The 15,265-nt window shown below is 50.4% G+C and overlaps 1 protein-coding gene across 3 annotated transcripts in view; it reads left to right on the forward strand.

Moving 5' to 3' along the window:
• GLB1 (galactosidase beta 1) overlaps nt 1–15,265 on the forward strand; it is a 104,618-nt gene that overhangs the window by 69,936 nt on the left and 19,417 nt on the right. The gene's annotated exons all lie outside the window — the stretch shown is intronic.

Below are 15,265 nucleotides of genomic sequence, written 5' to 3' on the forward strand. Positions count from 1 at the left end.
AAGGGTGCAACAACGAACAAAACCAACTGTGGGACTTGCCCTCATGGAACTTACACTCTAATTGGGGAGACAGACCCAAATCATACAGTCACCCAAATGAGATGGCAAGATAGCAGCTGCAGTGGGTGCTAAAAAGAAACATGGGACTTGGTAATAACTGGAGTGTTTGACCTTGTCAGGGAGGTCAGGGAAGCCTTCCCTGTAGGAGTGATGCGTGACAGAGATATGGAGGATAAATGGGAATTGCCATGGCAAAAGGGGGAGGGAAACGTGTTGCAGGCAGAAGAGATAGCATGTGCAAAGGCCATGTGGTTGGTTAGAGGGGAAATAAGGGGCGCAAGGAACCAGTAAAGGACCCAAATACATGGTTTGGGGGTGGAGTGTGGTTAAGAGAAGAGACTAGAAAGTGGGTAGAGATGAAATTGGAATAGGCCAGTTACACCACATTAATGTCTCGTCGTTATGATGAGAGCCTTTGAAGCAGGAGAGTGCCATGACATGATTGTGATACGACGAGCCTCTCTGACCCCAGGTTGAGTGAGGGTGCCTGTGGATTTGGGGGAAGCTATCTAGGTGGCTGGACCGTAGTCCCAGGGAGAGACAGGGACGCTGTTAGCTAAGATGGAGAGGATATCAACTATCTGAGAGATATGTGAAAGTAAATCAATGAGATGTAATGATGGATTGGATATACCCTGGATGCCTCTTAGGTTCCAGGCTGGTGGCTGGGCAGATGGTACCATCTATTGAAAGAAAAGATTTCCAAAGAAAACTTGGGTGGGGAGAGGGAGATCATGAGTTTGGATTTGGACAGATTGAGTTGCAGAGGCCTTTGAGAACAGCCGAGCGAAGGTGCAGGCGGAGGACTGTGGGCCCTGTGGGTGAAGTCAGAGGAGGGACCTGGGCTGGGAATGTATGCATGAGATCATCTGCGTGTGGATGGCCATTGAAGACGTGGGATGGAGGAGGTCCTCTAAGGGGAAGGGGTGGAGAAGGAAGCAGAGAGGCACAAACATGGCGGGCAGAGAGTGAGGAGGAGAGCTGGCATTTGTGTTGCCGAGGGGACAAGTAAGAGGAAGACAGAAGCTCTTCTTCTGCTGGATTGAGCCACGAGGAGCTCAGTGGGACCCCCAGGAAGTATACGCCAGTGGAGCAAAGCCTCCACGGGCTGCATCGCATGCTACTGAGGAGCGTAAGGCAAAGAAACGAACACCTGAGTGTAAATTTGGATACTTGAATATAAACGTTCTTGCTGAGAGTTTTGACTCTGGAGAAGAAAAGTATGTAAATAGCTGAAAGAGAAGAGGGCAAATGATACGCGCAACATTTAAGAAATGCCCTCTTATATGTTTTGCTTTTTAAACGTTTATGGAAATACATCATTCTGTTTAAAATATTTTCTAATTTACCTAATTGTCTCTTCTTGGACTGGTAGATTATGTAGAAATGTGTTATTTAATTCCCGTATGTTTTGTTTGTGGGTTTTTTTTTTTTTTAGTATGTCTTATTTTTATGGATTTCTAATTTAATTCCTCTATAAAATTTCTAGAAGATGGAGAAAAGTCTTTATGACCTTGGATTAGACAAAGACTTTTTTTAGATTTGACGCCTAAAGCGTGATCCTTAAAGGGGGAAACGGATAAATTGGATTTCATTAAAATTAAAAATGTTTGCTCTTCAAAAGATATCATTAAGGAAATGAAAATCCAAGCTACAGACTAGGAGAAAATATTTTCAAATCATGTATCTAGCAAAGGACTCGTATCTAGAACACATCAAGACTTCTTACAACTCAGTAATAAGAAGATACACAGCCCAGTCACAAACTGAAAATTTCGCCAAAGGAGCTATACAAATGGTTGATAAGTACATGAAAAGATGCATAATGCTCAACACCATTAATCATGAGAAAAGTACAAATCAGGGGCACCTGGATGGTTCGGTTGGTGAAGCATCTGACTCTTGATATTGGCTCAGGTCACGATCTCACGGTTGTGAGACTGAGCCCCATGTCGGGCCCTACGCTAACAGCGCGGAGCCTTCTTGGGATTCTCTCTCCCTGCCCCTCCCCTGTGCAGAATTACCATAGGACTGAGGAGTTCCACTTCTAGGTATGTGCCCAAGAGAAATGAAAGCCTATGTCTACCCAAAGACTTATATGAAAATATTCAGAGCAGCATAATTCGTAATAAGCCCAAACTGGAAATTCAAGTGTCCCTCAACTGGTGAATGGGTAAATAAAACGTGGTATATCCATTCAAAGGAATAGTGCTCGACAGTAGAAAAGAACAGACTACTGATACAAGCTACAGTGTGGGTGGATCTGAAAAACATTATGCTAAGTAAAAGAAGCCAGGTATAAAAGACCATCTATTGTAGGATTCAGTTTATATGGAAAGTTCAGAAAAGGCACATCCATAGAGACCAAAAGTAGGTTGCTAGTTGCCTGCAGGGAATGGTGGTGGGAATGGAGAGTGACTGCAGGTAGACATTGGGTTTCTTTTTGGGGTGATGGAAATGTTCCCAAATTAAATTGTAGTGAGGGTTTCACAATCTTCTTAAATTCATTGAGACTTGTTTCATGACCCGGCATATGGTATATCGTGGGGAACACACTCCAGAATTTTAAGCTTTGATATCCTCTCTCTTGCTACGTGTTTCTGTCCTCCAAACTCTCAAGCCTCCCCAGCCTGCTCTTGGGTCTTCTTGATGACCTGAAACTCTCCGCCATTAAGGCCACAGTTCTTCCCTATCCAGCCTAGATATCACCACTATCCTTTTTTTTAAAGCCATCAATCACTGGCCCCCTTGACCTTCCACTCCATCTCCTTGTTCATCCTCCACTCTGAGTGGGTCCACCATTGACCTTTGCTCGTTCACCAGTGACTGAGCACTGCTGGGGGTTCTCTCCAGCACGTTCATCAGGGCCCCGGATCCCCACATTCTCTCCAGCCTCCGGAGGCCCCCCGTTGCCCAGCAGTCTTTGGTCTCTGTTCCCCCTTCCCCAGCTGGTCTTTCTAACCTTCACTTCTCCCCTAAGCTACCTTCCTCCTCCCCCACCCACTCACCCTCCTCGTCTGTTATCAGGTGTAACTCCTTTGTTCCCTCAGCTTCCTGTCAGACTTATCTCTCTGCCTCTACCCTCACTTCCTGCCTGGTGGCCCTAGGAGGAAGTCTAAGCTCTGAATCCCCCCCCTACCTTCTTCCTCCAGACCAGGATCCTGTTCTCATACCTCCTCATACTGCATTTTGTCAGCCTTTCGGTCTCTCTGTCACCTTCCAGGTTGTGGCCAAGAAGTGACACCTGGAGGCTCTAGGACCCAAACACAAAGTAAAACCCTCCCTGGATCGTCCCACTTTAGCCAGTAGGCTTGTTCGTCCTCCCTTGCTCCCTCCTTTTCTCCCTCCTTCCTTGTCCCCTTCTCCCTCTCAGTGTCCTGACGTGTCATATATCTCCTTTGTTTAGGCTTTTTCACTCCCTCGCACGGCCCACCCTGCCATCACATATTCATCTGTCAAGACTGGCATTAACCCCTCTGAGAAAGCTTCTTAGACCCTTAGTCCAGGAAAGGACCAGCCCCGCCCTCCTCTGAGCCCCCTCCTTGTGCCCCACCCAGACTCGTCACACTGAGGCTGGCACCTCGGTTTCACCCACAGGGTCACAAGCTTCAGGAGGGGCGTTTTGTAAAAGGTGCTCAGCTTATTCACCATCCTGCCCACCTCCCGGGGCCTGCTTGCTCTGTAAGTGCCCTCAGGTAAAAGGGTACACAGGTGCCCGTGTTGCTGAGCCCCCTGGGAAGAGAGCAGACGGGAACAGTGTAGGCCCTCAGGCAGCCATGTTGGCGATGGGGGGCTTGGCGGGGCGCCGTGGGTACTGGGCCAAGGCAGATGAGAAGCACACCATTGCTCACCAGTTTAGTGCTTTAAGAGAAAGAACTTCCGGGAGGTGCTTAGCAGAAAGAGAATGTGTCCGTTTACAGGAATGTTCAGAAGGGCTGGGTGGCTCGGGTGGAGGCTGATCCGACAGATGGATGGCACGTCGCCAGAGCCAGAGGGAGTTCTGTTGGGGTGGCGGAGGGGGAGATTTCAAGCGGGAGCATGGTAGATGCAAAGGCAAAGAAATGGAAAAGCATGAGAGCGTTTTGGTGGGCAGAGGGGGTTCACTTTGGCCAGGTCATGAAGGTGTCACACCCAAGAGTGCCTGACCCAGGCGTTGAGCTCAACATTTTAGAGGCACTGCCTATGTAATCGTCAAGAGCAGGTGTAGGGGCGCCTGGGGGGCTCAGTCGGTTAGGCGTCCGGCTTCGGCTCAGGTCACGATCTCATGGTTTGTGAGTTCGAGCCCCACACTGGGCTCTCTGCTGTCAGCACAGAGCCTGCTTCAGAGCCTCTGTCCCGCTCGCTCTCTGCCCCTCCCCCACTTACTCTCTCTCTCTCTCTCTCTCTCTCTCTCTCTCTCTCTCTCTCTGAAAAAAATTAAAAACGTTAAAAAAAGAAAAAGAGCAGGTGTGGTGGGATGTCCTGTCATTACCTCTAACTTGTAGACGAGCAGGTCAGGAGAGCTAAGGATCTTGCGCGAGGAGCACAAGTAGGTGACGGAACAGCTCCCTGAGCCCCAGGTCTGACTCGCAGGCCCGCATGGAAAGGCAGGTGGCGTTGTACAGGATCTGGAAGGGCTGTGAGGAGCTTGTGCTGAGCATGTACACGTGGGCTCTTCACGTGTGGATGTTCTACACCTTCGTGTTTGGAAGGTGTATATACATACAGTATTTACAAATGCGTCAGAAGGTTTGGAACCCCACAAGCCCATCTAATGCACACGTCCTCTCAAAAACGAGTACACAGCTGTTCACAGCAGCACCCTCCAGAATTATCCAGAATTGACCAGAAGGTGGGAAAGCCCAGATGTCCATCCACTGATGAATGAATAGACGAGATGTTTGTTACATATGGAACAGTGGAAGATTATCCGACAGGAAAAAGAAATGAAGCAGTCGTGTATGTTACAACGCGGATGGACCCTGAAGGCGTGTTAAATGGAAGACGCCAATCGCAAACCATGCATATGACAGATTCCATTTATGTGGCACGTCCAGAATAGGCAGGTGTGCAGACAGAGAATCCGTGGTTGCCTAGAGGAGGGAGAGGGAGAGGCCGGGGTGGGGGTGGGGGGAGGGATGGGCAGTGATGCTAAAGAGTACGGGGTTTCCTTTTGGAGGGATGAAAATACTCTAACGTTGACTGTGGGGATGGTCGCACAGCCGCCAAGCTGTGCAGTCGACGTGAGTGGATTGTATGTGAGGGACATCTCGGTGAAGCGGGCAAGAAGGTCCATCCACAGGATTGGGGACCTGGGTTGTGTGGGTCCGACGGTCAGAGGACATGCCCATAAAACAGAGCATGCTGCTTTCTGATACTTCCCGGCGTGCGCAGTGGCCCCTGTTACTGAGGACGCTCCCAGGCCAGCCCCTGAGGTTCTGAGCGATCCGCGATGCGGAACAAACAGAGCCCACCCCCCCATGGGGCACTGAGGTCTGACTTGGGGGAGGATGGGCAGATGTGAGGGTGGGGGAGGGGAGCCGAATGACACCTGGAGCCCGAGCCACTCCTAAGCCCCTGCCTCTGGATACACTAGCTCTCCTGGACCCTCCCCCACTGGAGAGGCCCTGTTCGGCCTCTGGGCCTGTGCTCTTCGGTTGCTGTAAAGAAACTGCCTTGATTTAGTGAACGAAGTCACTGATAAGGCTGATTCACGAGATTCAGAAACTCACTTCTGATTTGGATGTGGCTTTCTGGTTAAGTGCCCAAGCATCAAACTGGGATTTCAGTGGGAAGCAGTCAGGCGTGTTTTGCTGCGCCCGAGAGACTCAGGCCAGTGTTTTGTCTGCACAGAACTCTTATCTGACCACAGGCTCCCTCCGATGGGCAGTGCTCTTCAGCGCCTCGGCCGTGTCACCGTGTGCCATCCCGGTGCCATGTTCTGCCAGCGCACTGGATCCGGGTAGTCGGTCTCCCCTTCCTATGGTGTGCACGAGTCTCCTACCGACACCCGCTGCAGCCTTCCTGCGCGGTTCAGCCACTCGCGGGAGGCCGGGTGCATAACAGCACGATGATGAGAAGGGTGGGGATAATGTCCCGCTTTCCTCAACCAGAACTATGCTTTGAAAGCTAAGAATCAAAGTAGGATACTGACTAAAAGTAACTTTTTTATTTTTTGGAGGCCAATGTACCCTTTCTCAAGACGTAAAAAAAGAAAAAAATCACAAAGTCCAAGAATTTCTAGCAAAGGGCTGACAAAAATCCCTTCGTAGGTTTCAATTATTTCTGCATCTTGCTTTTGAAATTTCCAGCACCCTCATCATTTGGTCTTTCTGGTACCGGTGGGGCGTAGTCACCAGGAAGACCAAATGATTGAAGGACTGGAACTTTGAGTTCCACACCCCAACCTCTGACTTCTGGGGTGGGGGTTGGGAGCTGGAGCTCTGTAAAAACTCTAGAACTTCTGGGCTGGTGGACCCATTCAGGTGCTAGAAAGTGCTCCTGGAGAGGGCAGACGTGAGGAAACTGCTTTCCTGAGTTCTGTGCACCACTCTGGCAAATTCTTGAACCTGAGGAGGAGGAGGTCATGGGGACCCCCAATTTGGAGCTGGTAGTTCAGAAGTATGGGTGACCCCAGACTTGGAACTGCTTTCTGAAGTGAAGGCAGTCTTGTGGGTCTGAGCCCTTTGAACTTGCGGGATCTGACCCAGCTCTAGGTAGACGGTGTCATAATTGAGTTGTTGCACAAGCATCTGGCATCCAGAGAACTGGAGAACTGGTTGGCGTCGTCGAAACCATCCCAGAAGGAGCCAGGAGGGCAGTGGTCGGAAGCACATTTGGAAAGGTGGTTTCATGGCCTCGTGTGTCAAGGAATTTGGGTATCACCTTGAGACCTTTGTAGAAATAGGGGCAATTAAGAAATAAATGCCATCGTTTCAGATAGTGGTAACAATTGGGAAGAGAATAAACATGATGATGTGACGGAAAGTAAGGCATGGGAGTAAAGACGTTGCTATCTTATATGGCATAAGAGTTACCTATTGCCACGTAACAAATTCTACCCTAACATTGAGTGGCTTAAACAGTGGTCCGCGTGTATTATTCTCCCAGTTTCTGTGGGTCAGGAATTTGGGACTGGCTCAGCCTGGTGGTTTTGGATCAGGGTCTCTGACGAAGTTATAGTCGAGCTGTCAGCCGGGGCCACGTCACCTGAAGGCCTCACTGGCTGAGAAGGACCCTTCCACGGTGGCTGGCTTGCACGGCTGCCAGGTTGATGTTGGCCGTTGGCAGGAGGCCTTAGTTCTTCCCCACACAGGCCTCTCTGTAGGTTGCTGGAGTGTCCTTATGACATGGCACTGGCTTTCCCCAGAGGGAGAGAGCCAGGCAGAAACTACCCTTTTTATAACCTAGCCTTGGAAGTCACATAGCATTGCCTTCATCACATTCCATTGGTGAAAAGAGAGTCATTGAGTCCAGTCCGTGATTGGAGGGTAGGAATTAGATTCTGCCTTTTGAAGGGAGAAGTGTTAAGAATGTATGGACATGGGCACCTGGGTGGCTTAGTTAAGCAACCAACTCGATTTCGGCTCAGGTCACCATCTCACAGTTCGTGAGTTCAAGCCCTGGTCGGGTTCCATGCTGAGGGTGTGGAGTCTGCTTGGGATTCTCTCTCACTCCTTCTCTCTGCTCCTCCCCCAATTGCACTCCCTCTGTCTGTCTGTCTCTCTCTCAATAAAAAGAAAAATATATAGGGGCGCCTGGGTGGCGCAGTCGGTTAAGCGTCTGACTTCAGCCAGGTCACGATCTCGCGGTCTGTGAGTTCGAGCCCCGTGTCAGGCTCTGGGCTGATGGCTCGGAGCCTGGAGCCTGTTTCCGATTCTGTGTCTCCCTCTCTCTCTGCCCCTCCCCCGTTCATGCTCTGTCTCTCTCTGTCCCAAAAATAAATAAAAAACGTTGAAAAAAAAAAAAAAAGAAAGAAAAAAAGAAAAAAATATATATATATGGACATATATTTCAACCACCACGTAAGGAGTGGTGAAAGGTGCCTCTAGGAGGAGGTGGCCATTGGGTGAGACCTGAAGGCTGAGAACGAGTTATCCATGTGAAGAGCCAGAGGAGGAATGTTCCAGAGCTAGGGAGCAGCGAGTGCAAAGGCCCAGAGAAAAAGATCCTGTGAGCCAGGGGAGAGTGTGGGGGAAGAGTGTGGCCCCTAGTCAGGGGGTGGTGAATTTGGCTTCTCCTCATTCCAGTGGTGGCTGTTAAGCAGAGAGTGAAAGAATGGGCCTGGTTTATAAGCTCATGTCTCTGTGAGACTGGCTTATAGGAGGGCAAAGCTTATGCAGAAATTCCTGATGGGAAGCTAAGCTATTATCGCAGTCCTGCGAGTAACTGTGAGCTTGGGTGGTGGGGCAGAGAAGTGCAAGATTTGTACCGAAAAGAAAAGGCAAGGTTTGCTGAAGGATCGGGCATGGTGCTCCAGAGAAAGGAGTCAAGGAGGATGCCAGAGTCAGGCCTGCGCAGTGGGAGGGGTGGGCGTGGCTAATTTCTGACAGTTAGAGGGGACGCTGTGGGGTGGGGAGGCTGGAGCAGGGCGGCGTGGAGGCGGGCGGGGATCAGAAGCTCTGGTTTGGACATATTCAGCCTCTAGTAGCTCCTGTCTCCTCATCCCAAGAGGAAGTGGCCCATCAAGTCTGGAACATAGTAAAAACAAGTAAGTAAGTAAGTACGCAAGTAAATAAAGCAACCAAGCAGCCAACTAAGCTATATTCGGTGCGAATACTGGTCTCCATGTTTCTAGACCTAATGGCCATCCTATAGAGGGCCTGTCGGTCTTGAGTCTATACGCAGAAATCCGTGCAAATCCGGAAGTGGGTTGCAATGCAAGTTAAAGGTATGTATTCAGTGCCTGTAGTGGGAGTGCAGGGGTGAGGTACCTGTCCCAGGTTTGGAGCTGTGGGGAAGAGGACCCGGTCGGTAGAACGAACTCCAGAGTGGAGCCCCACGGGGAGGAACCACCTTCTGCCCCCACACTCCTCTGTAGCTGTCCTTGCCAACACCAGCAGCACCCCCACGTTGCAATGTCCCCCCGATGCTTCTCAGGACCTGTCTGTCTTACCGTCCTGGCCGGTGACGTCTGACATGAGGAACCACTCCCTCCCTGGAAACCCTTCCCCTGACTTCTGCACCGAAAGCCCTCCGCCGTTTCCTTCCCCCGTCTGTTCTTCCCGGGGCTTCTCTTTCAGCTTCTAGGCTGCAGTCCTCAGGACCTGATCCCGGGTCCCCTTTGGACACTGCCAGAGGGCGTTGTCCTCACACGTGTGCCGGCGACACCCAGGTTCCCGGGTCCCACTCAGCATTTGTGGGGACCCAGAGAGCCACGTCCGGACGCCAGTGTGGCCTGCGCTGGAGCTGCGTGAGGCAAAACAGGCCTCTTCCTCCTCAGCAGCCCTGATGTCTGCTCTTCTGCCAGAAAAGGAGAAGTGGTCCAGGGAGAAAGAATGAGGCTCGGGCGTTCGGGTAGCACTGGGGATGGGGGGGGGGGGGGGGCGGGGGGCGGGGGGGGGGCGCGGGAAGTCACACCGGCGGCCGCCCGATCGAGCTCACCGCGTGTCACTGTGCCCGGGGCTCCCGTGCGTCCTCCCCCTTAGCCGTGTCTGTCCAACGACGCCCAGCGGGGCACAGACACCACCAGGCGGCCCTGACGGCATCCGGCGGCTGGTCAGTGAGAGGAACCCAACGCCCGAGCAGGAATCCACCCACCGTCTTTACGTCGGGTTTGTAAGCACCGTTTCCTTTACTGAAGGGTCTCAACGCGTGGGCAGCACCTGCCGCAACGAGCCGTCGGGTCTTAGTGCTCTGAGACAGCAGCCCGTTCCTCCAGCTCGCCCTTTGGAGCGCGGGCAGGCTGGGCGGTTCTGCTCACGGCTGCACGCCCTTCCGGTCAGCGAGGAGGCCGTGCTCCTGGACATTGGCGGCCTGTCCACTGAGGTGACAGGAGATCGGGCCACGTCCCTCTCATCGTCCGGCAAGCTATTCCAGGCTTGTTCATACAGTGACCGGCAGGGTTCCCAGAAAGAACGCCGGTGTGCAAGGCTTCTTCTTCTTCTTTTTTGCCATTTAATTTAATTTATTTTTTTAATTTTCATCCAAGTTGGCTAGCATATAGTGCAACAGTGATTTCAGGAGTAGATTCTTTAGTGCCCCTGACCCATTCAGCCCATCCCCCCCTCCCACAACCGCTCAGTAACCCTCTGTTTGTTCTCCATATTTAAGAGTCTCTTCTGTTTTGTCCCCCTCCTTGTTTTTATATTATTTTTGCTTCCCTTCCCTTAGCCCTCATATGAGTGAAGTCATATGATATTTGTCTTTCTGTGACTAATTTCACTTAGCGTAATACCCTCCAGTTCCATCCGCGTAGTTGCAAATGGCAAGATTTCATTGTTTTTGATTGCCGAGTAATACTCCATTGTGTGTGTATATATATATATATATACCCCATCTTCTTTCTCCATTCATCCATCGATGGACACTTGGGCTCCTTCCATACTTTGGCTGTTGTCGATAGTGCTGCTATAAACATGGGGGTGCACGTGTCCCTTCGAAACAGCACACCTGTATCCTTTGGATAAATGCCTAGTAGTGCAGTTGCTGGGTTGTAGGGTAGTTTTTAGTTTTTTGAGGAAGCTCCAGACTATTTTCCAGAGTGACTGCCCCGGTTTGCATTCCCACCAGCAGTGCAAAAGAGAGCCTCTTTCTCTGCATCCTCACCAACATCTGTTGTTGCCTGAGTTGTTCATGTTAGCCATTCTGACAGGTGTGAGGTGGTATCTCATTGTGGTTTTGATGTGTATTTCCCTGATGATGAGTGATGTTGAGCATTTTTTCATGTGTCGGTTGGCCATCTGGATGTCTTCCTTGCAGAAGTGTCTGTTCTTGTCTTTTGCCCATTTCTTCACTGGATTATTTTTTGGGTGTTGAGTTTGATAAGTTCTTTGTAGATTTTGGATACTAACCCTTTATCTGATATGTCGTTTGCAAATATCTTCTCCCATTCTCTGGGTTGCCTTTTAGTTCTGCTGATTGTTTGCTTCGCTGTGCAGAAGCTTTTTGTTTTGATGAGGTCCCAGTAGTTCATTTTTGCTTTGGTTTCCCTTGCCTCCGGAGACGTGTTGAGTAAGAAGTTGCTGCGGCCAAGATCAGAGAGGTTTTTGCCTGCTTTCTCCTCGAGGATTTTGATGGCTTCCTTTCTTACGTTGAGGTCTTTCATCCATTTTGAGTTTATTTTTCTGTATGATGTAAGAAAGTGGTCCAGGTTCATTTTTCTGCATGTCGCTGTCCAGTTTTCCCAGCACCACTTGCTGAAGAGACTGTCTTTATTCCATTGGATATTCTTTCCTGCTTTGTCAAAGATTCGTTGGCCATACATTTGTGGGTCCATTTCTGGGTTCTCTATTCTGTTCCATTGATCTGAGTGTCTGTTCTTGTGCCAGTACCATACTGTCTTGATGGTTACAGCTTTGTAATACAGCTTGAAGTCCAGGATTGTGACGCCAAGATTGCTTTGGCTATTCGGGGTCTTTTCTGGTTCCAGTGTGCAAGGCTTCCTAAGGCCCAAGTCAGGATTCACAAGTCACTTCTTCCATGTTCTTTGGCCGGGCATTCACTAGACCAGCTGGATTCGAGGAATGAAGGAACAGATTCTGGCTCTCGACAGGGGGAGGTGCACAGAACTGTGACCATTTCTGCAACCTGCCACAGGTCTCAGCACTCTTGACTCTCCTTTCATTCTGAATCTGATAAGCTTTTTAACTCTTGGCCTGATTTTCAGTTGTTTTTACCCCCTACAAAGTAGTGTTTCCACCTAATTCATTGCTTCCTAGTCACAAGTCCTGTGAGCTTGGAAACGATATATATTAATTTAGCAACAAAATGAGACACCCGGCTGGCTTATCAGTCCATAGAGCACATGCAGCTCTTGGTCTTGGGGTCATGAGTTCAAGCCCCATGTTGGACCTAGAGCTTACTTTATTTTATTTTTACTTTTTTTTTTTTTTTTTTTTTTTTTTTTTTACTGTTTATTTATTTTTGAGAGAGAGGGATACAGAATCCAAAGCAGGCTCCAGGCACTGAACTGTCAGCACAGAGCCCGATGTGGGGTTCGAACGCATGAACCGTGAGATCATGACCTGAGCCAAAGTCGGACGCTTAACCAACTGAGCCACCCAGGCGCCCCAGGCATAGAGCTTACTTTAAAATATAAATACATAAAATTTAAATTCAAATGTAGTGACAAACTTGTGAGAATTACGTGTACACAGGAGTAAATGCGCTCTGACTTGAAGGGGGTCTCCTGCAGTTTGCCGTGCGTGGGATGGCTGCCGGGAGGCAGTTTTTGCACGCCGGTTCTTAGCTCTGGTCCAGGTATGCGACGGAGCACGGTGCCCACTGTCGGGTACAGGCGATGGTGGAACTTCAGGGGCTGAGAAGGGAAGGAATTCATGTCTGGGGTGGATAAAAGGAGGAAGTGATTCATCTTTTCTGCTAATTTATAGTTCTAGTTGGATCTGTCATAAAATACGGAGACCATAGAGTTATTTGTTACCCCAAGACTGCGGAGGAAGTGAGGGGGTGTGATTTGCATCAGCTCTGACCCCTTTGGCTCTGAAGGAAACAGAGCATTAATTTTCCCTCGTGAAGTGCGGTGCGAGGTCTCTTTCCCATCTTATCTAAGCAAGCCCCTCACTCTTTTACCGTTTTTCAAAAAATTCTCTTTCTTTTCTACCGTGTTGGCATCACAACCGCTCGTTAATTGTGTGTCATGACAGCCCTCTAAGCTTGAGAAACTTCTCTCAGAGTCGGACAAAGTCAGCGTCCAACCAGAGCTTGCTGATTTCGAAGGAACTCCCAAGCAAGTTCGAAAAATGTGAAACTGTGACTTAAAACAGCATTGACATTTTGCTTGAAGTTCTTAGGAGAGGATGGTGTCTGTCTAGAGGATTTAAAACAGACACACATCTGTCTGATTAACAGAGAAGCAGGTCACACGTTTCCGGAAACCTAACATTCATGGGAACGATTATCACCTTGGTGACAATAGCAGAGGGGGGAGTCCAGCAGAGGTCAAGCCATGGTCAGAGAAAGACTTTGTCATGGAACTCTTTTAGCTGGGACAGCCCCAGAAAGCCCCAGAAGCCACTGGGGTTCGCTCTGCAAATGCTGGGCCCTGATGGGGCTCGCCGTATGAAGAATGAGTCTACTTTTGGGGCACCTGGTGGCTCAGTCGCTTAGGCAAGCATCTTTGGCTCAGGTCACGAGCTCACGGTTCATGAGTTTGAGCCGCGCGTCGGGCTCTGTGCTGACAGCTCAGCACAGGTTCTGTGACTCCCTCTGTCTCTGCCCCTCCCCTGCTCACACTCTGTCTCTGTTTAAACAAACATTTAAAAAAAAAAAAAAAGAATGAGCCTGCTTTTACCATCACGTTTACTAACATGTGCGTACTCTCCCCCCGCCCCTAATAATTTCAGCATAACTTTTTAAAGAAAAACAGTAATCAGAGTGCATGTGGTTTTTCATAGAATTTTTAAAAATTTGATGCTTTTAGAGTAATTTTTGAGTAACAAATCACAGTGCTGATCGAGGAGAAACAAATGCAAATATTTTCTCTCTCTTCCAGTGACCAAGAGTCTCTAAAACTCTTGAGCTGGGAGCAGAGGGGCATGGAATATCCTTTCAGTAGGACTTCGTGTCACCTCGTTGTTGAATCTGGTCTCAGGCAGAATTATCAGCCAGTCTCCCCTAATGAGTGCTGCTAGGTATATACTGAGTATCACCGCTGAGTGCTGACAGTCTCGCTCCGAACAAGACGAACGAAGTTTCTTCCCTTCGTAGAATGTATGCTGGAAATAGCTGATAAGCCGATAATCAAACAAATGGTACCCATGTCAAATAATGACAATGACTAGAATAAAAAGAAGAGACCGAGGGGCAGTAGGTGACCCGGACTGGAAGGCCCGGTATCATGGGTGGCCACGGCTCTTCTCCCTGAGGAGGTGACGATGGGGTTGAGATCTCTGTGGTCCGAAAGTTGGGGGCCTGGGGGAACAGCTTTCAGGCAGCCAGAACAGTGGCCGCACTGGGGGTACCGGCTTGGCGTGTCCGAGTGATGGAGAAGAGTCCCGTGCGGGTGTGAGTGGCACAGACAGGGCGGGGAGGAAGCAGGCAGGAGGCTGTCTGGGGGCCGTGGGTCAAGGTCAGAGGCAAGAACACGCAAAAAGCGTCTGATTTCTGGCTTTCGCTCTGCTGTGGTGCAGAGCATGGGTTCTAGAGTTAATAAAGGGAGTAGGGGGCCCTGTGAGGAGCCTACAGGAATCTGTAGGCTCTGTAGTCTGTGGGGCCACTATTTCCTAGGAGGAGCGGGACCTCACCCCCGCGTGGGATGAGCCAGGAAAGCGGAAGTCGGGGGAAGGGCCGGGGAGTCACGGGCAGACACACTGAGCAGCCCTGCCCCCTGGTCAGGCCGGCACCTCCAGGCTCTCGGGAGCAAGTCTTGCTGCCCGAGTGGTGCTGTGGGGAGCTCCCAAGCAGGTCTTAGGGACTGTTGCCCGGTGAGGCCACTGCACTATTGGTCTGTGGGGCAGCATTTAGGAAGACGAGCTGGGCACGGGACAGGCTCACCCGCAGGCGCCCCTGGTTCCGTCAGTCCGGTGTCTCTGTGACATCGCACCCCAGGAGCGGTCCCTTCCACGTGCCCAGCCTCAGCTTTAGCCCAGAACCTGCTGGCAAAGGGCATCCAGGGAAACCCTTCCCGGCTTTCAGGCAGACACGCCCGTCCGGCACCAGAGACGTGAGGGGCGGTCCCTTGGATTCTCAGGAAAGGAAACCGTGGGTGGGAGAATGGACCGGACCTCCAGTCGTCCACCTCGTCACTCAGCCGGGAGCTGGCGTGGCCTCTGCCGGGACCCATTGTGACGCCCGTGTGCTCTCACCGCCCTCCCACCGCTCTGCCCTTGAACCCGTCTCCTCCTCGGCCTCGAAAGTAAAGTGCTGCTCTTCTCTACTACTGCAAAAACAAGGCACCGGCAGATCTTACCCTGATAAAAATCCGATAAAGCTGTCGTTGCGTATGCCTTGTAGGAAGGATCGAGATAGCGCGTCCTGCGGTGAAAACAAGAGTAAAATATTCTGAGAACTGTAAAACTGTCATCCTTTCTCTAAATGACTTAACCCA

Source organism: Neofelis nebulosa, chromosome 5, assembly GCF_028018385.1.
Source record: "Neofelis nebulosa isolate mNeoNeb1 chromosome 5, mNeoNeb1.pri, whole genome shotgun sequence".
NCBI lineage: Eukaryota > Metazoa > Chordata > Mammalia > Carnivora > Felidae > Neofelis > Neofelis nebulosa.